The 25,766-nt window shown below is 39.7% G+C and overlaps 1 protein-coding gene across 5 annotated transcripts in view; it reads left to right on the top strand.

Moving 5' to 3' along the window:
* FYN (FYN proto-oncogene, Src family tyrosine kinase) overlaps positions 1-25,766 on the top strand; it is a 292,106-nt gene that overhangs the window by 139,600 nt on the left and 126,740 nt on the right. For all 5 annotated transcript variants that reach the window (XM_040350256.1, XM_040350255.1, XM_040350252.1 and 2 more), the window contains one exon: positions 18,082-18,148. The gene's annotated coding sequence lies outside the window, so the exon portion shown is untranslated. The remainder of the gene's footprint in view (positions 1-18,081; positions 18,149-25,766) is intronic.

Below are 25,766 nucleotides of genomic sequence, written 5' to 3'. Positions count from 1 at the left end.
ACTTTTTGCGATTCGGCACTGCGTCGCTTTAACTGACAATTGCGCGGTCGTGCGACGTGGCTCGAAAACAAAATTAACGTCCTTTTTTCCCCACAAATAGAGCTTTCTTTTGGTGGTATTTGATCACCTCTGCGGTTTTTATTTTTTGCGCTATAAACAAAAATAGAGCGACAATTTTGAAAAAAAAAATATATTTTTACTTGTTGCTATAATAAATAGCCCAATTTTTTTTTTTTACGTTTTTTTTTATCCTCAGTCTAGGCCGATACGTATTCTACATATTTTTAGTAAAAAAAAAAAAAAAATCGCAATAAGCGACTGGTTTGCGCAAAAGTTATAGCGCCTACAAAATAAGGGACAGAATTATTATTATTATTATTTTTTTTTTACTAGAAATGGCGGCGATCTGCGATTTTTATTGGGACTGCGACGTTATGGCGGACACATCGGACACTTTTGACACGTTTTTGGCGCCATTCACATTTATACTGCAATCAGTGCTATAAATATGCACTAATTACTGTATAAATTTTTTTTTTACTAGAAATGGCGGCGATCTGCGATTTTTATTGGGACTGCAACGTTATGGCGGACACATCGGACACTTTTGACACATTTTTGGCGCCATTCACATTTATACTGCAATCGGTGCTATAAATATGCACTAATTACTGTATAAAATTTTTTTTTTACTAGAAATGGCGGCGATCTGCGATTTTTATTGGGACTGCGACGTTATGGCGGACACATCGGACACTTTTGACACATTTTTGGCGCCATTCACATTTATACTGCAATCAGTGCTATAAATATGCACTAATTACTGTATAAATGTGACTGGCAGGGAAGGGGTTAACACTAGGGGGTGAGGAAGGGGTTAAATGTGTACCCTAATATTAGTGTTCTAACTGTGGGGGAGGGGGGGTGACTGGGGGGGTGACCGATCTGTGTCCCTATGTACTAGAGACACAGATCCGTCTCCTCTCTCCCCTGACAGCACCGCTGTCTGCGAGAGCCGGGAATGAGAGATGATCTCATATGTAAACATATGAGATCATCTCTCATTGGCCGCACAGATCGCCTAGGAAACGGCCGCTCCGATTGGCCGTTCACGGCGATCTGTGACTGGCTGTGTCCAAGGGACACGGCCAGCACAGCAGTTCCCCGCTGCGCGCTCGGGAGTGCGCGCGGGGAACGCGAAAAGGGGCGGCCGTAAAAACACGGCCTCCCAGAGAAGTAGAGCCACCCGGCGGCCGTATATAGTCGTACGGCCGTCGGGAAGTGGTTAAGAAATAGTGACTTTGACATTCACCAAACATTCTCTGTAGGCGTATATTTCTTACAATGATTAATTCGCCTGCATGTTTGGTGAATGAGACATTCGCTGTTTTATAAATATGCAAGCAGTGTAACCCATAGGAAGTTCCCTTTGCTTCGTATTTGAAAAAGAATAGTACATTGTTGAATGATCTACTATAATATTTTGCGATCGTTGCATAGTATTTTCAAATATATCATGAAAAAAGTCAGTAACTCTTTATGACTGCAAAGTTGATACTATTCCTTCAAGGTTGACTGGATTTTATGCTTTCTGCACTACATATCCTTTCCATGCTATACACGCTTGAGACTGAAGAGGTATAACAGTTGTGTCTCACTTCAAAGATCTATGATTCACGCTGTTTTTTTTTGGGGGGGGGGGTCATATCGCACATGATGTGAACAGGGAATTATGTGACTCATCATGCAGCAGCGTGACGTTAGAGGGATAGAGTAGTATTCATAAAAACAGTAGTAGAGTATTTATTTATTTACATTCTAAGGTCCCTAACTCACATTCATACATACACATACTAGGGACAATTTAGACAGGATCTGATTAACCTACCAGCGTGTCTTTGGAGTACTCAGGGTTAATTTACTAAAGGCAAATAGGCTGTTCACTTTGCAAGGGAAATTGCTCCAGAGCTCAGTGCATGGGGTGAAGCCTCATGTGCAAGCAAAAATTCTTTTTTTTTTTTCCCTTGTATGTGATTGGGTTTTCTTTGCAAAATGAAACTTCACATATACTAAGCTCTAGGGCAACTTCTCTTGCAATGTACCATTTCTCTTGCATAATGTACAACCTATTTTGTAAATCAACTCTAAAGAGTTGACCATATGCTATATTTTTAATCCAATGGAAGTATCATTCCCTGGAGTTTTTCTTGTGTTGGTCTAAATATTAGACATATGTACACTAAATTCCTGATAACATCATTTGACAGAGATATCTCAAGACGTCTTCACGAGATGTCTTGAGATTCCAGTCCCTGGTTAAGTGATTGATTAAAATATTTTGTAAGTTAGTAAAAATTTACAAAACAAAACTTTAATAAATACACTTTTATCAACAACATAAAACTGTCACTTCAAGCCCAACCCCAGACAAAACGTTTTTTTTGCTTTGGGTGGTAATGGTAAGGAATGGAACTTCTGCTAGGTTTTTATTACTGCTTACGTCCCCAATGGATAAATTTACCCTCACTTTTCAACAGGGACACAATGTCTTCTTTCGGTGTCTGCAATAGAGATACCTCTCACTTCCGAACCTGCTGGCTACACAGAAAATTAAGGGAAATCTTTTTATTTGGGTCACAAACAGCAATAGAAAATATGGGAACATCGGGGTTGATTTACTAAAGGCAATTAGGCTGTTTATTTGTATATACAACCAGTGCAGTACTCATAATAGAAAATGCACGTGAAGAACCATAGGCCTCGTACACACGAGCGAGGAACTCGTCGTAAATGAAACATCGTTTTCCTCGACGAGTTCCTTGTTAGGCTTGTCGAGAATCTTGACAAACTTTCTTTGCGTACACACTGTCAAGACAAAATCTTGTTGTTCTCAAACACGGTGACGTAAAACACGTACGACTGCACTATAAAGGGAAAGTTTGATTCCACCCTTCTGAGCATGTGCAGGTTTTTAAGCATACACACGAACGTGTTTCTCGTCGAAAACCAGCCCGACAAGGAACACGATGAGGAAATTGAGACTCCCGACGAGGAAAAAGAGAACTTGTTCTCTTTTTTTCTCATCGAGTTCCACGACAGTTTTTTCGATGAAAAACATACACACGGCCGTTTTCCTCTGCAAAAAAGCTCTGCCACCAAGTTTCTTGATGGATTCTGTGGAGGAAAACGGTCGTGTGTACGAGGCCATACGCATGATATTGCTTATTATCATCATTTTCATATAAAGCTGAAATGACAATAGAAGTGCTTAAGAGTGAATATATGATAAATATACTGTATATAAGCTTATACAGAAAACAAAATCAAGTTCGAAAAATGTAATGTATCCAGAAATGTGTTCAGAAGCCAAAAATCGAGAAAAAGTCTTACATGCTGTGATAAAAAAAACTTCAGTGATAGCCAGGGTCACCGCTCACTCTCATGCAAAGCTTACCGGAAAACTTGTGACTAGGGTTGTCCCGATACCACTTTTTTAGGACCGAGTACAAGTACCGATACTTTTTTTTAAACGTGTCCCCAAATGCAGCCATGTCCCCCACGAATGCAGCGATGTCCCCCCACAGATGCAGCTATGTCCCCCACAGATGCAGCCAAGTCCCCCACAGATGCAGCCATGTCCCCCATATATGCAGCCATGTCCCCCATATATGCAGCCATGTCCCCCATATATGCAGCCATGTCCCCCACATATGCAGCCATGTCCCCCACATATTCAGCCATGTCCCCCATATATGCAGCCATGTCCCCCCACAGATGCAGCCATGTCCCCCCACAGATGCAGCCATGTCCCCCCACAGATGCAGCCATGTCCCCCACAGATGCAGCCATGACCCCCCATATATGCAGCCATGTCCCCCCACATATGCAGCCATGTCCCCCACATATGCAGCCATGTCCCCCACATATGCAGCCATGTCCCCCACATATGCAGCCATGTCTCCCCATACTCAGATGCCGCCACCGCCTAATCAGCGTGCGGAGAACATTACAGCTTTCATTTGAATAGCTGTCTGTTCCCCGCCGTGCCGCGTATAGACACTCCCCCTTGCTCGGGATTGGACGGGTGATCTGCACTTTGATAGACAGATCACCCGTCCAATCCCGAGCAAGGGGGAGTGTCTATACGTGGCGCGGCCGGGAATAGACAGCTATTCAAATGAAAGCTGTAATGTTCCCCGCACGCTGATTAAATAGGCGGCGGGGGCGTTGCGGTATGCGGCGGGGGCGGGGGGTTAGTATCGGATCTGGCATCGGGGGCATTTGCGGGAGTACAAGTACTCCCGCAAATGCTCAGTATCGGTCCCGATATCGATACTGGTATCGGTATCGGGACAACCCTACTTGTGACCCTCACATAAGAGTGTTCAAAAAGCGCTCATTATCTTAATGGATCATCCTCCAAGGGAAGGGAAAAATAATCTTCACATACTGCCCAGAGATGGTAAATGGCCAAGCAACAATCTCCTCTGTAATTACCCAGATAGTATCCAGATTAAACATCATATCTCAAAAACCGAATCATCTTCTCTTCCAGAAACAAAGTTGGCCGCCAGCCGATCATACATGCATGGTAGCGTGTGTGCGTGGCTCCACCCTACGCGTTTTGTCATATGCGACATTGGGAGCTGTTCACTTTGCAAGGAAATTTTCTCTTAGCTTAGTGAATGAGATGAAAAAGAGTATAACCCACTTGCCTTTAGTAAAGCAACTCCATTGTTTCTAAACAAAACTTACTTTATTTAAAGCAAATAAAAAGAGCTTGGCCTGAAACTATTTAGGAACATAGAACACGACTATCCATAGCAAAGACAAGATGCTAACCAAACTAGTGTATGATGGCCAGGTACATGACCACATTGTACAATGTATACACTTGGCCTTGACCAAGTAACCATGGCTTAAAGTGGAGGTTCACCCAAAAAAAATTTAACAGTAGATTGGGCCTAATTACGGGAAGCAGAATCGGGTGTTTTGATTAAAATCAATGCAGTACTTACCTTTTTTGAGATAGATGTTCTCCCGCCGCTTCCGGGTATGGGCTGCGGGACTGGGCGTTCCTATTTGATTGACAGCCTTCCGACCGTCGCATACAGCGCGTCACCAGTTTCCGAAAGTAGCCGAACGTCGGTGCGCAGGCGCCGTATAGCGCCGCGCCGACGTTCGGCAACTCGTGAAGCAGCGGGAGTACATCTATCTCAAAAAAGGTAAGTACTGCATTGATTTTAATAAAAACGCCCGATTCTGCTTCTCGTAATTAGGCCCAATCTATTGTTAGAAAAAAAAATTTCTGGTGAACTCCCGCTTTAATATTTGTAAACTGGAGGAATGACCAATAATGGGTGGATGTTTATGTCTGTAAATAGGCATATCGAATTATTACACAACTCTAACAACGTTAATTCATAATATTCAATTTTATCAAGTGAAAAACATTGATGATGCATTTTCTGAGAGGCATCTCATACCTTCCCTGTGTCTCTTTTGCGCCTCCACCGTAGAGACTATTTTTATGACAAAGAAACCATTTTTATCATAAAAGATGTACATTTATGTTACAGTTTCTTCCTGGGTCTCTATATTTCATGCCAGCATCTCCCTACATGAATAACTCCATGAAACATTTATAGCTTTGATGTTAAAAGAACACAGTTCAGTAAGTGTAGAAGATTTTGTTTTTAAAGGACAACATAATACACACTAGTAACCTAGCAGGAGCTCTTTGAGGAGAGAGTTGCTGTAGTCAGAATGCTGTTCCTATCATTAACAGCTGGAAATGCAGCACCCAGGTCACAGAGGCATTGAAACAGGTGTACTATAATAAACATAAATGGTACATGAGTACATCATAAGTATCTTGCCAAGCAAGGAAATATTTTCTCAGTATTAAAAATAATTGACGAGACAGAAAAGGGATATGTACTGTATATATTAGCAAAAGTGTGGCCGTTAGTTAAATATGAAGAATACAGAAGTGCATATCAGCATTGGCAAATGCAAACGTGTGCAAGGTTGCAGTGTCAGTGAGTGTCAAACATGGGTAGTTGCATTGTTGGCAAATGCACAAAAGTGAATTGTTTCAGTATTGGCAAGTATAGAACTGCACTTTTGTTGTGGTATCGGCAAGTGCAAAATCACACATTTGCAGCATCACTAAGTGAAAACGTGCAGATTGCAGTTGTGGTGCATGCTGGTGCATTATCGGCAAGTACAAATGTACACGTGGTGTTGGTGATTGAAAAGTGAATGTCCTTGTGGTGTTGGCAAGTGCAAAGTGTATGTTGTTGTGGTGTTAACTGCAAATAAGTGCATTTTTCCTGTTTTGGCAAACAGCAGTTTATGTAGCTGCATTGCAAGCTAGTGCAAAAAGTGTAGAGGTGCTTTGTTGAAAAATTCATGTCATTGTGCTGTTGGCCATTGTGTGCATCATTGCATATTAGTGACTGAAAAGTGCTTGTTTGTTCCTTGTTGGTAAGTGCAAAAACATGGTCGGTCACTGCAAAAGTGCACACTGCTATGGTGTTGGCAAGTGCAAATAAGCAATGTTGTTGCAGTGTTGGTAAGTTCAAAAGTAGACATCAGTTAGTGCAGTCAGCGAAGTGTGCACTGGTGTGGTTTAAATGAATACAAAAGTGCATCAGTGCAGTATAAGCAAGTGCAAAATTGCATGTTGGATGAATACAAAAGTGCAAGATGTTGCAAAGTTGCAGTACTGACAAAGAAAACAAGTGCATTGTTGTGGTGTTGGCAAGTTTAAAGATGCATGTCATTGCAGTACTGGTGGTGAATGGGAAAGAGTTGAGTTCTGTTATTTCTTTATGCCCTGTACACACGATCAGGTTTTTGCCCGGCCAAACTCACATCGAAATTCTGACGGAATTCTATCGAGTAAAAGAGAACATGTTCTCTATTTAAACTCTGATGGAATTCCTCGGAATATCCGATGGAAAAACTCACACATGGTTGAAATTTCTGATGGAAAAAGTCAGTCTGACTTTTTTCATGGGAATTTCCGATCCTGTGTACGGGGCATATGCCATTGTTTCTAATTTTTGGGGACTCTTTAACGACTGGTGTAGTACCATTGGATTGGCATAAGGCAATGTGGTGCCTATATTTAAAAAATAATCAAAGTCTTTATCTAGTAACTACAGACCGGTTAGTTTAACATCTATAGTCAGTACTGGAGATGGAGAGTTTAATAAAAGATTACCTAGAAGAGTTTTTGCTGAAAAATAATATTTTAATCATTTGTCAGATTTCTGTTTATGAGTAGGTAAGCATAATCTTAGACAAATGAATGGCTGTAGATATAGTATACTTGAATTTTGCAAAAGCATTCCCCACCCATAGCTGATGTGTAAGTTAGAGTTTACAGGCTTGGAAAATCCAGTTTGTAAATGGATAGAAAACTGTCTAAAAGACCATATTCAGAAAGTGGTGATCAATGAGTTATACTTTGAATCATATGAGGTTATTAGTGGTGTACCGCAAGGTTCAGTGCTGGGACCCTTACTCTTTCATATATTTATAAATGATATAGAGTTTGGGATTAAAGGAACCTACAAACTGACCTCAATGCAATTGGGCAACCATGTGGCAATTGAGGTGTGTTGTTGATAAATGTAAAGTTTTGCACTTGAGGGCTAAATACGTGCATGCATCATAAATACTAAGAGGATAACAGCTGAATTAAGCCTCGTACACACGATCAGTCCATCCGATGAGAACGGTCTGAAGGACCGTTATCATCGGTTAACTGATAAAGCTGACTGATCCGGCGCGACTGGTCCGTGTGTAGGCGCAACTGGTCCGTCGCGCCTACACACCATCGGTTAAAAAAACGATTGTGTCAGAACGCGGTGATGTAAAACACAACGACGTGCTGAAAAAAACGAAGTTCAATGCTTCCAAGCATGCGTCGACTTGATTCTGAGCATGCGTGGATTTTTAACCGATGGTTGTGCCTACTAACGATCGGTTTTGACCTATCGGTTAGGAATCCATTGGTTAAATTTAAAGCAAGTTGGCTTTTTTTAACCGATGGTTAAATAAGCTATGGGGTCCACACACGATCGGTTTTGACCGATGAAAACGGTCCATCAGACCTATCGTGTGTACGAGGCCTAAGTCTATGGTTGAAAATGATCTGGGTGTTATAGTATTGCATAGACTTAAATAATAGCATGAAATGTCAAGCTGCAGTTTCTAAAGCTAGCAAACAAATTTTTTATATATTAAAAGACGTATAGACTAGAGAGACATCATTTTGGCCATCTACAAATCATTAATAATACCTCATCTAGAATATTCCGTTTTGGGCACCAGTTCACAAAAGAGATATCAGAGAACTGGAGAGAGTACAGAGAAGGTTAACCAAGTTGATACGAGGTATGGAGGAGCTCAGCTGTGAGGAAGGATTAGCTGAACTAAATTTATTCTCTTTTGAGAAGAGATTAAGTGGGCATATGATCAACATGTATCAATAAATACAGTAAGTGGTTCATGTAGTGAACTTGGGGTGTTGAGTTATTCATTTACAGAGGACAAGAAGGCACTCTTTATGCCTGGAGAAAAAGATATTTAACTTCCACTTAGGGAAAGGTTCTTCACAGTAAGAGCTGTGAAAATGTGGAATAAACTCCATGAAAAATGAGTTCTGGCCAACTCAGTAGATTGTATGAAAACAAAGCTGGATACAATTCCTAATATTTATAGGTAATAACACAAGGAGTAGCTGATCCAGGGAATATCCAATTGCCTCCTAGGGGATCAAGAAAGATTTATTTTCTCTGCTGGTGCAAGTCGGATCATGCTTTATTGTTTTATTTTTTGCTTTCCCCTGGATCAACTGTGGGTATAGGATTGTGTATATGAAGGTTCCTATTTCTTATTTGTTTTTTCTATTGGTTGAACTAGGCCTTGTATCTTTTTTCAAGCTGACTAACTATGTAACTATAAGAAAGCAGTTTGGAAATTATGACATAATTGTCTTAAAGTCACGACCTTAAAGCGGTGGTTCACCCTCCTTCACATCATTACACCATTACATTCGGCATCGTAGCGCGAGCTACGGTATGCCGGTCTTAAATTTTTAATCCCCGTACTCACTGTGCTATGGCTCATTGAAGAATCCGACTCCCGCGGGGAATGGGCGTGCCTATGGAGAGGGAGGATGATTGACGGCCGGCTCTGGCACGTCACGCTCCCCGAAGACAGCCGGAGTACGTCTCGGCTCTTCACGGCGCCTGCGCACAGGCTATGCGCAGGCGCCGTGAAGAGCCAACCCTATTTCGGCTATTTCCGGAGAAGCGTGACGTGCCAGGGCCGGCCGTCAATCACCTTCTCTCACCATAGGAACGCCCATTCCCCGGAATCTTCAATGAGCCATAGCACAGTGAGTACGGGGATAAAAAATGTAAGACCGGCATACCGTAGCTCGCGCTACGATGCCGAATGTAATGGTATAATAAAAAAAAAACATATTTTTTTTTTTTAACAGGGTGAACCCCCGCTTTAAGTTTAAGGGCCAATTTAGTTGTTATGATTGGGTTAGTTAAAAGGCTAAGTTCAACTTTTCCAGAAAATAGCCTTTATTGTACAGACAGATGTTAAAAAAAAACTTGCAGCTTTGTAAGATGTTCATTCATTTGACTTAATTTGACTAGACTTCAAACTCCAGGAATTATACAATATCTACCCTTGCAGTAGGGCCCACACTACAAGGGTAAGCTGCTAGTTCAGTCTACTATACTGTGAAGACAGTATAATATTGCTAGTGGCTATGGCAGATAGGCAAGTCCAGAAGGCTGGTTGTAATCAAGTTGAATGATCGATCAACTTGGTTCATTCAGCCTGACCACACATGATTCGAATGATTCGAATCTCGGCCAGTTACTGCCAAACCAGCCCGAGATTCGGCACCATCTATGACTGTCCTTAGGATGCAGGAGTAGGATATAATTCTTACCTTACTCTTTGCTCCTGTAGGGGCCCACTTCCACAAAACCTTCTTTGAAAGGCACTCTTGGCCACATTCACATGGCTGCCTCCTCCATCTACAATGCAGAGTTAATCGTCCTACATTGTACGTGATGACACCAGAGAACTACCCAAAGCGAGGAGCGCAAGAGAGAGAAGATGAGAGTATGCCAGAGGGGATTTTGTCTAACTCACAGAGTTAGGCTTTATGTAGCATTTAACCCTTGCAGCGCTTTGAGGGCACAACAAGTTTTTTTTTATTTTTTACAAATATCCTGGAGTTCAGCTTTAACCACTTGCCGACCACGCACCGCTGTTCTACGTCGGCAAGTTGGCTCTGCTGGGCGAGAGCACGTAGTATAACGTCCTCTCTCTCAGCCGCCACTAGGGGCGCGCACGCCCCCCGCTCGCCCCCGACTCCCATGCGTGTGCCCGGCGGGCGCGATCGCCGCCGGGCACACGCGATCGCTCGTTACAGAGCGGGGACCGGGAGCTGTGTGTGTAAACACACAGCTCCCGGTCCTGTCAGCAGGGGGAAACGCTGATCTTCTGTTCCCCGCCCCCTAGTGTTAACCCCTTCACTGCCAGTGGCATTTTTATAGTAATCCAATGCATTTTTATAGCACTGATAGAAGTGTCCGCCATAATGTCGCAATACCGAAAAAAAATCGCTGATCGCCGCCATTACTAGTAAAAAAAATATATTAATAAAAATGACATAAAAATACCCCCTATTTTGTAAACGCTATAACTTTTGCGCAAACCAATCAATAAACGCTTATTGCGATTTTTTTTACGAAAAATAGGTAGAAGAATACGTATCGGCCTAAACTGAGGAAAAAAAATGTTTTTTTATATATTTTTGGGGGATATTTATTATAGCAAAAAGTAAAAAATATTTATTTTTTTCAAAATTGTCTCTCTATTTTTGTTTATAGCGCAAAAAATAAAAAACGCAGAGGTGATCAAATACCACCAAAGGAAAGCTCTATTTGTGGGAAAAAAAGGACGCCAATTTTGTTTGGGAGCCACGTCGCACGACCGCGCAATTGTCTGTTAAAGCGACGCAGTCCCGAATCGCAAAAAGTACTCTGGTCTTTGGGCAGCAATATGGTCCGGGGGTTACGTGGTTAAGACTATAAATAAGGATAAGGACAGCTGCACCTTAGGTAATACCCTGTTTACACAATTTGCCCAGCCAATGCAAAATCATTCAGTCACTACTCACTAATGATATCTTATCAAACCTCATGAAAATATAAGCCATGTATAAAATAATATTTCTATTCTGCATTTATCAATACAAGGCACGTGTACACGATACAAAAGCAACACTAAACAGACATAAAGTAGGAGGGCATAAACTAAAAATATCAGGCCAAAGATATCATGCCAAATATCTTTGGCCTGATATTTTTGCTTGTGTTTTTTATTTTTTCTTATTTTTACAAATGATTCATTTTTAGCTAGATGACACATAGGTACGATTCGGTTCTCTATTATGTCTGTGCTACAATGTGAGATTGACTATAATTCATTAAGGGAGACTAAGGCTGGTGCAAGAATTTATTATGACCCATGGTATAGCTGCTACTGTCTACTTATTCAAAATTCATTTTGAATTTAATTATATTGTTGCTGCTTCTTTGTTTGCAATCAGAACAGACATCTTGCATTTCCCAGAGGTAGTCATGTCTCTTTACGAATGCATTTTAGTAAAACAAAATTTCCAGTGGTTTGCATGCCTTGTCTTACCAAACGGGTAATCAATTTACTGAAATATCCCCGTGGGAAACATTTAGTCGGCAAAGATAGGAGGCTAGTCCAACCTAGACTGAAGTACACAGCTGTTCTGTCAGGACCCACAGCCCAAAAACGAAGCCACTGACAGTTTGGAGATATGAGAAATGATGCATCTAGCATCAATCAAAAGTAATTTGACACAATGGGAATTATACTGGATGGGCCTGCTGGTCTGATTATACTGCTGGTCTTCTCTTCATTACCAGATTTGTTCCCACATTTGTAGGGAGACCTTGTAAATGAAATGCGTTTTGTTTATTTTAAGCTTTTATAATAATTGTAGAACCACTGTGTACTGAAGATATGGGACTTAGGAAGGAATGGAGGGTTATAAAATAGAAAAAAGGCTTACTGCTTCATACCTGCCAATTTGACTTTATCCAGTTCAGCAGTTTTCCTTTGTTAAATTAAGTATGAACATGTCTAAATGATGAAAAGGCCATACCACGTTATTCTGTTCTTGAAGTTAGACAGTCACTTCTTTTCATCCAATATATATTTGCTTAGTCATCTGATACTGCAAGATAACTTTTATATCTAAAGTATAAGTAAAGGCAAAACATTATTTTTTATTATTATTTGAATAGAATTGGTAAGAGTTAGAACTAGAGAAATTTGGTGCCGAAACACAAACAAAAAATGCAGGATGCACTTGGCTGAAAAACACGTTTTCATATCTAATTGTATTATATTGGACTTTTTAATCAATATCTTGAATTTAAATGAATATGAATTTATTGTTGCCCATTATCGACACCCTTTGCCCAAGGAAAGCTCAATAGAAATGCATCCCTTTAAATTTTATGTATGTCTTCACACTGTTCCATTGCGCCGTAGTTGTGCATTTTTGGTCAGTTTAAAAAAACTGCACCAAGAACGCACCTAGCCATTGAAATGCATTGAGAACTCAGCAAGAACGTATCAATAAAGCACCTGTGTCACGTTTTTCATGTCACATGATATATAAAAAACACACCATAAGCACAGTAAAATCGCATCAAAATCGTGTGCGTTTTCTGCGCCATTATCTGCACCTTTCTCTTTATTGACAAATTGCTGAAAACACAATTTTCGGCTGATATGTTTCGGCTGATGATCGTTCGGTGCATCTTTAGTTAGAACAACTGTCAGATTTATGAAGAGTGAATATTCGCGCCAAAAAAACTAAATTAATAAATAAAAATGTAAGATATATAAATCTCAAATGTGTATAAAAAGCTGCAATCTAAAAAATCTTGGGGGGCAACCCCAGTATTCAAGAGTATGTGAAGGAAAAGAAGATGCGCTAATTAAATGAACCAATAAATGGGTTATAAAATTCAATGGATCAACCTCAAATCTCTAATTAAAATGATAATAAATTAATGAATTATAATGATAATAAATTATATAATGGTGTGATAGAAGTGAATATATATACAATATTAAATATATAAAAATAAAGTGCCCAAATAAATAAATGAATAAGACTCCTACTGAAGGAGATCAAAACAAATTATTGTGCACAGACAGTCCAAATAATAGTGAAAAGAATTTTGCAGGGTAAGTCCATAGGTCTGTGTAGACTTCCTCCTCCACCAAGGAATGAAAAACAAAACACCGCAAACAAGTGCTCATGGATGGCACCTTACCGCAACAAGTTGATCTCCTTAATCAAAAGGAGATCGCAATAAGCATAGGTTTGTGTAACATCAAAATCCTCTTATGTTGATATCAGCAGATCCAGCCTCACATGAAAATAAGCCAAAAGGAGAAATCGCCATAGTATAATAACGTTTATTGAAAACAAAAGCTAAAAGACAGGCAACGCCAAATGGCCCCTTACTTGTAAGGTGCCTTAGCCCGACACTGAGGCTGGTCTGCGTTGGATGATTAGGGGAAGAGAGATCCACGCTGTAGGAAGGATGCAGCGGCGTGCGTTCCACCTGTGTGTGAGCGAGGACCAGCAAAGCCGGAACCGGAAGTGCATCCGTCCGTAGGAGATAGCGTGACCAATGCGCCTCGACGTACGTTTCGAGATAGACTCGTCGTCAGGAAGCGTCATTGGTCACGCATACGGGCCATTAATATAGGCCGTCCAATCAAATTAAAGTGGGAGGGACGAAGGAGATTATGACAGCCTCAGTCCCGCGCCAAGCAACAGATACATACAAAAATGCAATGGCCAATCAAATTCTATATCTGTAATAAGATATAGACTAATACAATTATTCATACAATTATGTCACAAAAAGACCTAGGCTAAACAAATAATAATAAAATTATAAATGAATATGCCTAAGATATATCGGACAATAATAGACTTAAAATCACATTTAATTATACTATTTTAAAATCATATGAAATAAAAATAAAATATAAAAATATGTAGATAAAATATAATAAAACCGGGCAGAGCTTAATCTATTCATTGGTTATAAAACAATTAAGATCAAGGTCAATATTTAAACCCAAAGGTCGCATGGTACGCAGCCGATGCAACCATTTAGTTTCATTCTGAGATACTGTCTTTTTGAGGTTAGTACCTCTCCAATGACTAATAACCCTATCGATACCATAAAATGTTAAAAACCATGGGTCTCTGTTGTGACATTCATCAAAATGTCTGGATACGCTATGTTTAGGGAATCCCTTGAGTATGTTAGCTACATGCTCGTTGATACGCACCTTAAGTTCTCTAGTGGTTCTGCCCACATATTGTAACTTGCAAGGGCATTCCAGAACGTAAGTTACGTATCTAGAATGGCAAGTTATTAGTGGTTCAATAATAAATTGTTCATGTGTAACATAGGATTCGAAGCCAAGGCGTTTTTTCCCCACTCTATTAGTACTCTTGCATGATCTGCATCTAGTACAATAATAAAATCCTGGGCTATCAAGAAAAGTTAAAGGTTTTTCAGGTGGGTCAGGAACATTTTTTGCAATTTTGATGCGTACACCAGGAGCTCTCCTATAAATAAAAGATGGTTTAGAAGGTAAAATTTTGGCCAAATCTGTGTCTTGTAACAAGATAGGCCAGAATTTTTTGACAATTTTCTCTACCCCTTTATATTGTCTATGGAAACCAGAGAGAAAAGGAACTGTATCTGCCCTTTGAGGCCTCTCTCTGGACTCCAATAAGGATTGTCTATCCATCTCAAGCAAAATTCTTTTCACTATTATTTGGACTGTCTGTGCACAATAATTTGTTTTGATCTCCTTCAGTAGGAGTCTTATTCATTTATTTATTTGGGCACTTTATTTTTATATATTTATTATTGTATATATATTCACTTCTATCCCACCATTATATAATTTATTATCATTATAATTCATTAATTTATTATCATTTTAATTAGAGATTTGAGGTTGATCCATTGAATTTTATAACACATTTATTGGTTCATTTAATTAGCGCATCTTCTTTTCCAACTGTCAGATTTAAAAAAAAAAATTTGCTGTTTTTTTTTTTTTACCTAATACTTCCTCTAAGTGTCCTGATCACCAGTGTCACCAATGTCACAACTGAGTATAAAAGAGAAGAGAGGTGCCTCTAAGTGTAGTAATATGGTTACATTTAATGAAGGTAGAACATTTAGCAACTTATTGCCACACTTAGAGGCGCCTCTCTTCTCTTTTATAGTCTGTATCTCCTGCTGGATTTTGCTTCTAATTTCCTTGTGGAGGCTTCCATTTGTGGATAGACATTTTATGGTTACACAGCCTATCACATTGCTAAAAAATTTATATGGACTACAAACTGAAGGACTTATGAATAAATGGCTGTGGAACAAATCATCTGAGTTTCCATTATTTCTTATGGGGAAATTTGCTTTGATATAAGAGTGCTGAGGATTACAAGCGTGTTTCCGGTGTTCTGCCGATGAGTTTCCCCCTGGCAGATTATGCCCCCCCCTGTACTGGGCAGGCGCGGCAATTGCCTCAGAAAATAGCCAAACATGCGGCGCCTGCGTGGGCCTAGCTGTAAGTGGTCAGTTGGCCTCACGTCCTTGCTTCGCTCGGACGGCTCGCTTCGCTCACTCAGCCTCCTGGCTCTTTTTTTAACTTCCACCATGTCCACGGGCATGGTAAGGAATGAGCCTGGATGTCAGTGTGCACACTCTAGAGCTACAAGTTCGGCAATTTTCGGAGGCAAGCGACGTGCCTGCGCAGTACAGGGGGGGGGGCATAATCCGCCGGGGGACCTAATTATGCCCGCAATCTAAGGTATTACTGTATATATGTTAATGCCAGGTGTACTTTGAGTTACATCATACATAATTGGTATAATTGGCCCCTATCCTAATATTCTGGTGCACCTACTGGTTTGAATACTTCTGATATTGTTTTTTAAGTGGAAGTCAAAGCTAATAATGTTTTAACTGTAACAGTTCTTAGCCCTATTGGCATACCTTTTAAATATTGCTCTGCAGTTGATATCCTTGACTCTTGTTCTTTATAAGAAAATAAGTATGCCTATAAGTAACAATTTCTAGTTACTGTAATTGTGTTACTGCTATAACACAGCAAATTTTGCTATTTCATAGCTCAGGGTTTGCACATGAGTCGGAACCATCCATCAACATCAGTTTCTCTTTGCCTATAAAAGGGGGAATTCTGGTGAGATGAATTAAAGCAAAACACAGATATACGATTGTGGTCTTCCCGGTCATCCGGAGCATTGAGCCTTTTTTCCGCTTCCTCTGCGAGTTGGTGCTGGACGTAGACCCGGGGTGGGATCACCATATAGGCATCAATTAGCTTGCCTTTGGTAAGCAGGAAATTTATAAGGTGGTGGTTCACGTTTGGCTGGTGGTGTCATTAATGAGTGTTCACCTTTCTATCAACTACCATCTTTTCCAATAATTGGTGGCTTGCACCAAGACTTTATTGATTCATATGGACTTTTTGCATCATATCCTAGAGATCCTCAAATAATATTTTTTTGAGTGGTGTATGTAATTTATCACTGTCACTGTTTTTGTTTTTTATTTTGAGCGTAGCTCATTTATTATATTTGGAATTCTGGTGAGGATATTTTACTAGCATTCTTAGTACTGTATGTGATCAAACTTCCTAGCAGCAGCAAAAAACTATTAAAAGGCATTGAATGCCTTCAATGAGGACACACAATTCGATTTGCAATTTAAAGAAAAACAGGACAGGATCACATTTGAATTTTTTTTATATGTTTTAGGCATAGTGGTTGAACAAATGTCCCTTTTCCTGTATAAACAATACCTACAACTTCACATATTTGATCCTATACTTGTTGTGGTTATGATTCATTTTAACCTGTGGTCGCTCGCACAGCGGGTGAGCTTTAATGGCCACATGCTGCACATATGCCTGCATGGGCAACAGAGGTTTCTGTGCCAAGAGCACACTCACTGCGCATTCCCAGCACAGTGACTGAGTTGTCAAAGACAGCGCCTGGTCTCTAGTAATGATCAGGAGCTGCTGAGTCCGACCTTCCTGTCCTCCGAGAGTAATAGCCCGGATAAAGGGACACCAGTGCTGGGTGGGTGGGGTTAGTGCAGCTAAAGGCAAAATAGTTTTTTAGTTTTTGGGTATCCCCTCCTTTATTCTATCCAAAATGAAAAAAAAATTGTCTATAGTTCTAATTAAAGGTACAAATGCACTGTGGTTAATAAATAGAACATGAGAGTTAAAAAAATTTGGGATAAATTGGACTCTCTGATTGTATTCTTTGATTTTGTACTAATGGCTGCTGCTATTGTTCTTAAATCAGCAATATTTTATAGTGTGGTGCATAAAATGTGAACATTCACCTAATTTCCATCCCTAGTGGAGTTTTGACAATATTCATCAATTAATTCATTGATTGATTAATTCATTAAATACTTTATACTGAATTATGACTTAAGCTGCTTTTTTTGCAAACCCCATTCACACCTGAGCGTTTTGTAGCTTGAAGTCGCATCCCGTTCAAGTCGCGTCCCGTTCTAATAGGAGCGAAGCAAGTCGCTCCGACTTAGAAAAAGGTTCTTGTGCGACTTTGGGGGCGACTTGGGGCGACTTGCATTGGCTTCTATACAGAAGTCATTTTGCAAGTCGCCTCTGAAGTCGTCTTCAGGACGCCTTGCCGAGTCGCCCCCGAAGTCGTGCCGCCGCAGTATGAACCGGCTCTGAGTCTACAATAGGAAAATTCGTTTCTCTTGCTAGTCAAGACAAAATGTAATAAAAAACCTTAGTGTACATTTGTTAAATCTTTATTATTATGTTCATGGAGCAATGTTTAAAGCATCAATTAAGTAAATCAAATCATTCCTTTTTCAGGGTCTTTGCTGCTGTGGCAATTGAAGAAATGTGGTAAAGTCAAGTTACCATAGTTTAGGAAATATTGGTAAGTGACACTAATATTTCACTGATGATTTGATATGTTGATCTTTTTTTTATGATGGTCTGAATTTCTTTGACAGTACAACTGACCCGTTTAACACTTGAAGTAAGAGTAGGCGTTTAAAAACACATGATTACTGCTTGTAAACAATGTAATCCCGTAGTTTGTGAAAAATGTGTACACCTCATTAACCTCCCTGGCGGTATGATTCTTTCAGAAAAAACATGCTGAAAGCGGTACCATTATTTGCAAGGAAATTTGGCGTTTTATATTGTAGGTCTGTAATTTTTAGAAATAACTCACTTAAATCTGACCAAACAAGATTCTAATAGGCATCCCGGGTATGACATTTTTTTAAAAACAAAATTATAAATTATAATATAATAAAAAATTATAAATAATTATAACAAATAATAATATAATTATAATAAAAATTATTCAATAATGTAATCAAATTAAAATCACTGAAATTTGCTCAGTTGCAGAATTGTTGCTGTCATTATTTTTTTTTTTTATGACGAATTTCCCCACAAATCGCTATCGCACAATTCTGCAAGTGATTATAATTTATTATCGCTGTTTTTTAGCTGATCTAAAACTATTTTTGACATAAAGGGACACTTTTGTTTGCTATGGACAATCTACAGTTTGCAGGGAGAAAGAAACGTTTTTATTATATAAAATGACATGCATGACACAGGACAGACCACTAGGGACAGGGGGGGTGTGTTTTTTTTACATACAGTACTGTAATCTATAAGATTACAGAATACTGTATGTATAGTGTTTGTTTACTTTTTTGAATTTGGCGCCGTTCTCCGTCCCCGTGCGTCGTAACGTCGCAGGGAACGGAGATCGGCGTCACACGGAGGCACTATGTGAATCGAGCGAGGTCCCGCTCGCTCACACAGCGCGGTGGCATCGCTGGATCCAGGGACAAGGTAAGTAAAAAGTGCCTGTGGATCTAGCGAGGCAAGCCCGAGTCTGACTCGGGGTTACCGATCGTAGCAGGAAAATCTAACCCCGAGTCAGTCTCGGGAACACCGCCAGGCAGGTTAATGAATATGTTTGGGTAAAAGTTTCCCTTGTGCTTTTGCTGACTGTCATAGGTAAAATCCTCTGTCTTTGGCTCCCAACACACCCTTACCCCATGAATGGTGGCACAACTTTTTTTACCCGTCATCCATTCATAGGTAGCTTTTTATTCATGAAAGCTATTGTACAGCTTCTATAAATGGAGGATGGGGGCAGGAGGGGTGTCTATAGTCTGCATTGTGGATAAGCGCCTTTAAGCTCTATTACCCTGCAGAAGATTATGGCTGGGGGGTATAAAAGGGAGACAGAGGACATATGATTTCAACTGACAGTCTGCACCAGTATAGGGGACACTTTGGATTAAATTAGAATACTGTCCCTTTTTTTTTCAATTTTATTTAAATTTAGGATTTAAGGATTGATCCACTTTCCAGATCGAAGGAGGATGAGATGTTTACTGTTCATGCATTAAATAGAAATCTATATGAGTTTTGAAAAATCACCTTGGCTCTTAAGATGCCCATATACTTTGAAGCTTATGAACACATTGCATATAGCACATTTTAGCTATTAATATCTTTATTACAACTCGCTATAGTAAAAAAAATATATTACAGGGATAAATATACGGATGCAATAGAGACACAACATCCAACAGAAAAAAAAAGTTGCCTGTTAAATCTTTTATCTACTGTATATATCTTATTTCTATATCACTCTTCAAAATACCAAGATACAGGTAACATACTTATTAAATACATCTGTGGTGCCAAAATTTGCATTCATACTGTTTACACTTATAATGCTTATGATCAAATCCTTATACGTGCTATCTGCCACAAAACGAGCATTACTTTTTAATAGGGGGAGGAGAATTATGTAAAAAAATGTTGTTCTTTTGATAATTTCATGGCTGCTAAAGCTAAGTATGCCGCATATGACAATACATTAGGGACTTTTTAAATACAACAAACAGGAATTAATGTTAACCAACTGGAAAACCTGTCAGTTATCTATGTTCTGGGTGTGTCTAGGCCCATTGCTATGGGTATGGATAGCAGTTAAAGTGGGACTTCACCCAAAAGGGTAAGCACACAATTCTTGCTGCTGGTCTGTCCTTTGCTGTGATAACAGGACATGCAGTGTAATGTGTATCCATGCTCTTTTGGGTTTTAGACCATTGACTTAATGGAGTTGATGTACTAAAGGCAAATAGGCTATTCACTTTGCGAAGGGAATTGTACTTTGCAAGGGAATTTGGCCCAGAGCTGTAGCAAACCAACCCCAATTGTTCAGCTTACATATAGATGGTTCCTATGTTGTATTTCATTTCTAAAACTGGCCAAAGTTGGTGGTCAGATTAGGCAGGTTCTGACCTGTCAGTGGCACGCTGCCATTAACCAAATCTTAAGGCCTCGAACACACGACCGATAAACTCGACGGGGTGAAACACATCGTTTTGCTCGTCGAGTTCCTTGTGAAGCCGTCGAGAAACTTGACAAGCCAATTTTCTCCATTCCCCTAAAAGGAATAGAGAACATGCTCTCTTTTTGGCTCGTCGAGTTTCTCGACAGTTTCCTCAACGAAAATGTACACACGACCGGTTTCCTCTGCAAAAAAATATCTCCCAGCAAGTTTCTTGCTGGTTTTTGCAGAGAAACTCGGTCGTGTGTACGAGGCCTCACAAGTGAATCTTATTGGTAATGTTTGGATAGTTGAGTAGTGTCAGTAGTTCTCTGCCATGAATCAGATCTTCATGAGAGAACCATGTTGGTCATATTTTGGATAGTTGAGTAGTATCAGTAGTTATCTGCTATGAATCAGATCTTCATGAGAGAATCTAATCAGCCATGTTTTGGATTCTTGAGTGATGTCAATAACCCTCTGCCTTGAATCAGATCTTTATGAGAGAATCGGCCATGAAAACGCCAGAAAACTTTACTCTAATAAGCATTTTGAATACAGTTCCTGAAATACTGAAGAGAGAATTGACATTGTCTGTGAATATGGCACTCTCAATAAATAAATAAATAAATAAACTTCTAGTTTAGTTATTTTTGTTCTTGCTAACAATATATATATATATTTTTATCATTTTAATGCCATTAGTCACAACTACAGCATCCAAACTTGGCAATATAACATGTTATTTATTTCTAATAACGCAGTTATTTGTTTCTTTCAGATATATGCAACCCAATTATTCTTACACTAAAAACCCACATACACAGCTGAAGTAATGCGGCAAAATGCCACTGCTAGCACCCACACACAATACTCATAGTAGTATATTTTCCATCATGTCCTTCATGGTTTTGGCAGGATACATTTTAGTCATTATATAAATGTATGTTATCCTAACAAAAAGTTTTTGCATTTTATGATGAGCCATTTTTTACTTACAAGCTATTTATGGTGTAATGAAGTTTTCGTCAGTTGTAGTCTTATGTGTGAAAGCCATTGTCAGTAGGACGAGAAAGAGTAGATCCCTAACAAAAAATGCATATTTTTTGCATGCAAATATGCATTTATCATTTTTTGGTAAAGGTAAACTTATCATTTATTTTTTTTAATTGTTTATTTATTTGTTAATTTTTCATTTTTTGTCTAAGTATGGATTTGTGTTTATCCCAAGCATGTTTGAATCCGCTTACCATTAACTGACCCTCTTTTGCAAATCTGTTCTAAGCACCAATTTTTTGGTTAAATTACAGTAAAGGTGTAGGGAGACGCACCTTCTGTTAAAAGAGAAGCATAGGAATCATTTATTTTTCAAAATCATACTTACCTAGATGGATGCAGCATCGACCTGGTTCTGCATCTGTCCCCTGCCGGCTCAAAGACTGAGAACTGAGCAATCAAACATTGCTAAACGCTGGGTTTTCACAGCTCCCTGAGCAGAGAGCTGGTGACTATCAGTCACCAGCTCTCTGCTCTGCCCCCTGTGCTCACTGCAGCACTGGGCTGTGGAGGAAGAATGCAGAACAAACAGCACTCCTGTAATCCACAGGAGAAGTACAGCCAAATGAGCTTTGGCTGTACTTCTCCTTTCATTTCTGTAGACCACATGTGCACTACAGCAGAGAGAGGTGCCTGGCTCCATTTAGATAAAAACATTTGCCAGACTAGTAGTAATTACTCTTTAATGTAGCAAGACCCTTTATTGCTGGGAGTGGTCTGTGGCAATTTGGTTAAAATGAGTGTGATTAGAAAGCTTTAGGCTGGGTTCACAAGATTGTCAGGAGATTGTGGCCGGCTCTCTATGTAGCCGGTTCACACAGCTCTGGAATGGCTACAGAGCAAATTGAACAGGAGTCCTGTGCATCTTCTGGTCCATTTCAGGTCCGAACTCAGCCAAAAATTCAGACCGAAATCAGACCTGAAACGGTGGGGAGGGAGGCAGCGGATCCCTGCTGTGAGCCGGTCTGCACGGAGGTGTGAACCCAGCTTCAACCTTTTTTTTTTGTCTTCACTCTTCAATTGTTTTGTCTTCACTCTTCAATAGTAAGATAACAAAATAGGAGGCCTTTATTTCAGCCTGTCCCTGTATGTTCCTTGACTGAAAAAATAGGGGAAGACATTTTTGGGATAAAGTAGGATTTAAAGCACACTGACATTTACTGCAAATACAGGCACCTCTAGTTGTATGTATGCCCTCTTTGACCCCCAGTATGTCACCAAGGGCCACTGAAAGCCCAGAGTGCTTTATTATGGAGACAGTAACAAACTTCTCTGATTACTAGCTCCTGCTTCCTATGCTTTACGATTGAGGAATCTGTTACGATCAAAAAAGAAGATACCATTACAAACCTTTTTGGAAAGTACAAGATACATTATCTTCATCTGTTAGTAAGACCCCTTTCACACTGGGGTGTTTTTCAGGCGCTGTGGCGTTAAAAAACGCGCATGTAAAGCGCCTGAAGGAAGCCTCATCTGCAATCCCAATGTGAAAGCCTGAGTGCTTTCAGAGCCCTTTCACACTGCCAGCGCCGAAAAATGCTGGTAAAGCTCTGCTAAGACCCCTTTCACACTGGGGATTTGGCATTAAAAAAAGCGCCTCAATGGGAAGGGGCGCTTTAGGAGCGGTGTATTCACCGCTCCTAAAGCACTGTAAAGAAGCTGCTTGCAGGACTTTTTTTGACGCCCTGCCAGCGCAGCGCCTTAATGTAAAAGCACTCAGGCTTTCACATTGGGATTGCAGAATGAGGCTTCTTTCAGGTGCTTTACAGACGCTTTTTTTTAACGCTAAGGCCCCTTTAACACTGGGGTGTTTTTCAGGCTCTTTAGTGTAAAAGCACTCGTTGGATTACAGATGAGGCTTCTTTCAGGTGCCTTTTTTAACTCTAAAGCGCCTGAAAAATGCCTCAATGTGAAAGGGGTCTAACTGCCAAGTGAGTCACTTACCTGGATTTTTATTGACTGCGTACTTGCTTCAAGAATGAGGATGTCAGTTTGCAGCTTACAAAAAGAGCTGATAAAATCAGTTTCCATCTTGTATTGATATAACATCAATAAAGTGAGATGTATTTGGATTGGTTAGTATGGCTTGCAGCACTTTCCATTTTCCTACATAGAATGTTAATTTGGTAACCCTGAAATTGTTACTGCCACTTTACTTTGAATATTACTGTTAGTAACACAATTACAGTGCCCATGTGTTCCTGTAGATTTGCGTGCACGTGTGAGTGCATGCATGCAGGAGTGTACATGTATGCTGTAGAACCTGTTTTCTAGGTAGAATTCATATATATCAATATATATTTCTGTCAAAAACCTAATAAGCAGTAGGGCCACTCTCTGTCTATAGCTTTAGGCACTCTAGGAATGCTGCCATACAGGTGCTGAACTGTGTGAAGAGGGCACGCTTCTTCAACGAAAGCCTTCACTTCTTTTACAGACACCTTCAATACTTTACTTTCTGTTTTCCGAAGTTTTATCATAATGGTTCAAAAATGTATTAATCTGGTGATTGGGGAGGTCTGACTTCAAGATGACGTTCATTAAAGTATGGAGGCATTCTCATCCTGGAAAATATGAACGTTTGAGGGAACGGTGTTTGAACTATGCAGCCCTAATTAGAGCTTAGAATTTCCATCAGATGGTTGCACATATATCATTATGGACCACCACCATACGTAACAGTTGCACACAAAAAATATTAATTTAAAGCATCATTTATTTTTCTCCAATTACGAGCATGTCTGGATGAAGGAAATAGAGTCAAAGATGTCTCATCAGATTATACTACTTTTTTTATTGCTCAGGACATCAGCTCTTTGGCTATGTGTGTGGGCCTTGGATACAAGCAGTTGCTGAAATACAGTAAAAACCTACAATAAATGATAGCTCACAAAGTTCTCAACATTCTCAACATTCATTTTTTGTTGAATGGCAGAAAGACTTATTCAAATTTGGAGGCTGTACTTTGTTGTTTTTCTAGCAACTACTATTAACATGGCTGCCGTTATTTGTACCACGTCCTATGTACCGCATTGCCATAGCAATATATTGATGTTGGCAGTATATTGATGTTTGACATAATCTTAACTTTTGAGACTATATTCAGTGTCACATTTAATAATTTTGCAGTTTTGATTGATGCACCTACAATCTTACAATTAAGGCAGTAGGCATGTTGGTTGTTTGGCACTCTTCTGCCTAATCAAATTCTGATTTACATAATTTATTATTGACATACACTGCTGTCAGTTTCTGTGACTTGGTTATGTCGAAGTTATTCTTTTCCACGCGTTTTCCTTTTTATTTTGGTTACCCCCTGAATGTAACGAAAAGGGCACATTTCAGGATGTACAAGTACTGCTTGTAGACCTTAAAGTGTATCTAAACCCAGTTATTAAAGTTTGATATATTGTAGCTGTGTTGATGTGGGGAGATAACTAGTTTACTGGTGATAGAGAACATTGTTTTTTATTTTATTAAAGCGGAGTTCCGCCGAAAAAAAAAAAATTAAAAGTCAGTAGCTACAAATACTGCATCTGATGACTTTTAATATTTGGACACTTACCTGTCCTGGGCGCCCGCAATGTCGGCAGCCGAAGCCGATCTGTCCGTCGGCTCTCGGGTGCTGCCGCTGCCATCTTCGGCATTCGCGATCCCACTGGTAGAAAATTGTAAAAAGAAACTGCGCTAAGATGAATGCAAATATATGATGGCCTGAAGCTCTACAAAAGTAAGCAGCAACTAACCTGAAAACATAACAGTGAAAATAAGTAAATAAAATATATATAGTTGCGCTAGTATCAAAAACACCTTTACGGAGAAGGTGCCTTAATCACCACTGCCATAAATGTGAAAATAAATGAATAAACATAAACCGTGAACTATATTAAAAGTGGCATATGTGCACAAACAGTGGACCAAATTTACAATCATGAAATTCTTGGGTGCTCCGCCAGTAAATTATCTATGTTTTGTACTGACAAAACATAGATAATTTACTGGCGGAGCACCCAAGAAGAGGAGGATCCAGGCTGCTCTGAGCAAATCCACTGCAACAGAGCAGGTGAAAGAACTCCGATGCAAATATATTCACCGATGAGGAAGACGTTGATGACCTGATTGAAAA

Source organism: Rana temporaria, chromosome 4 (genome assembly GCF_905171775.1).
Source record: "Rana temporaria chromosome 4, aRanTem1.1, whole genome shotgun sequence".
Lineage (NCBI taxonomy): Eukaryota > Metazoa > Chordata > Amphibia > Anura > Ranidae > Rana > Rana temporaria.
The sequence above is the reverse complement of the archived record's forward strand: the minus strand, read 5'-3'. Positions and strand labels throughout refer to the sequence as shown.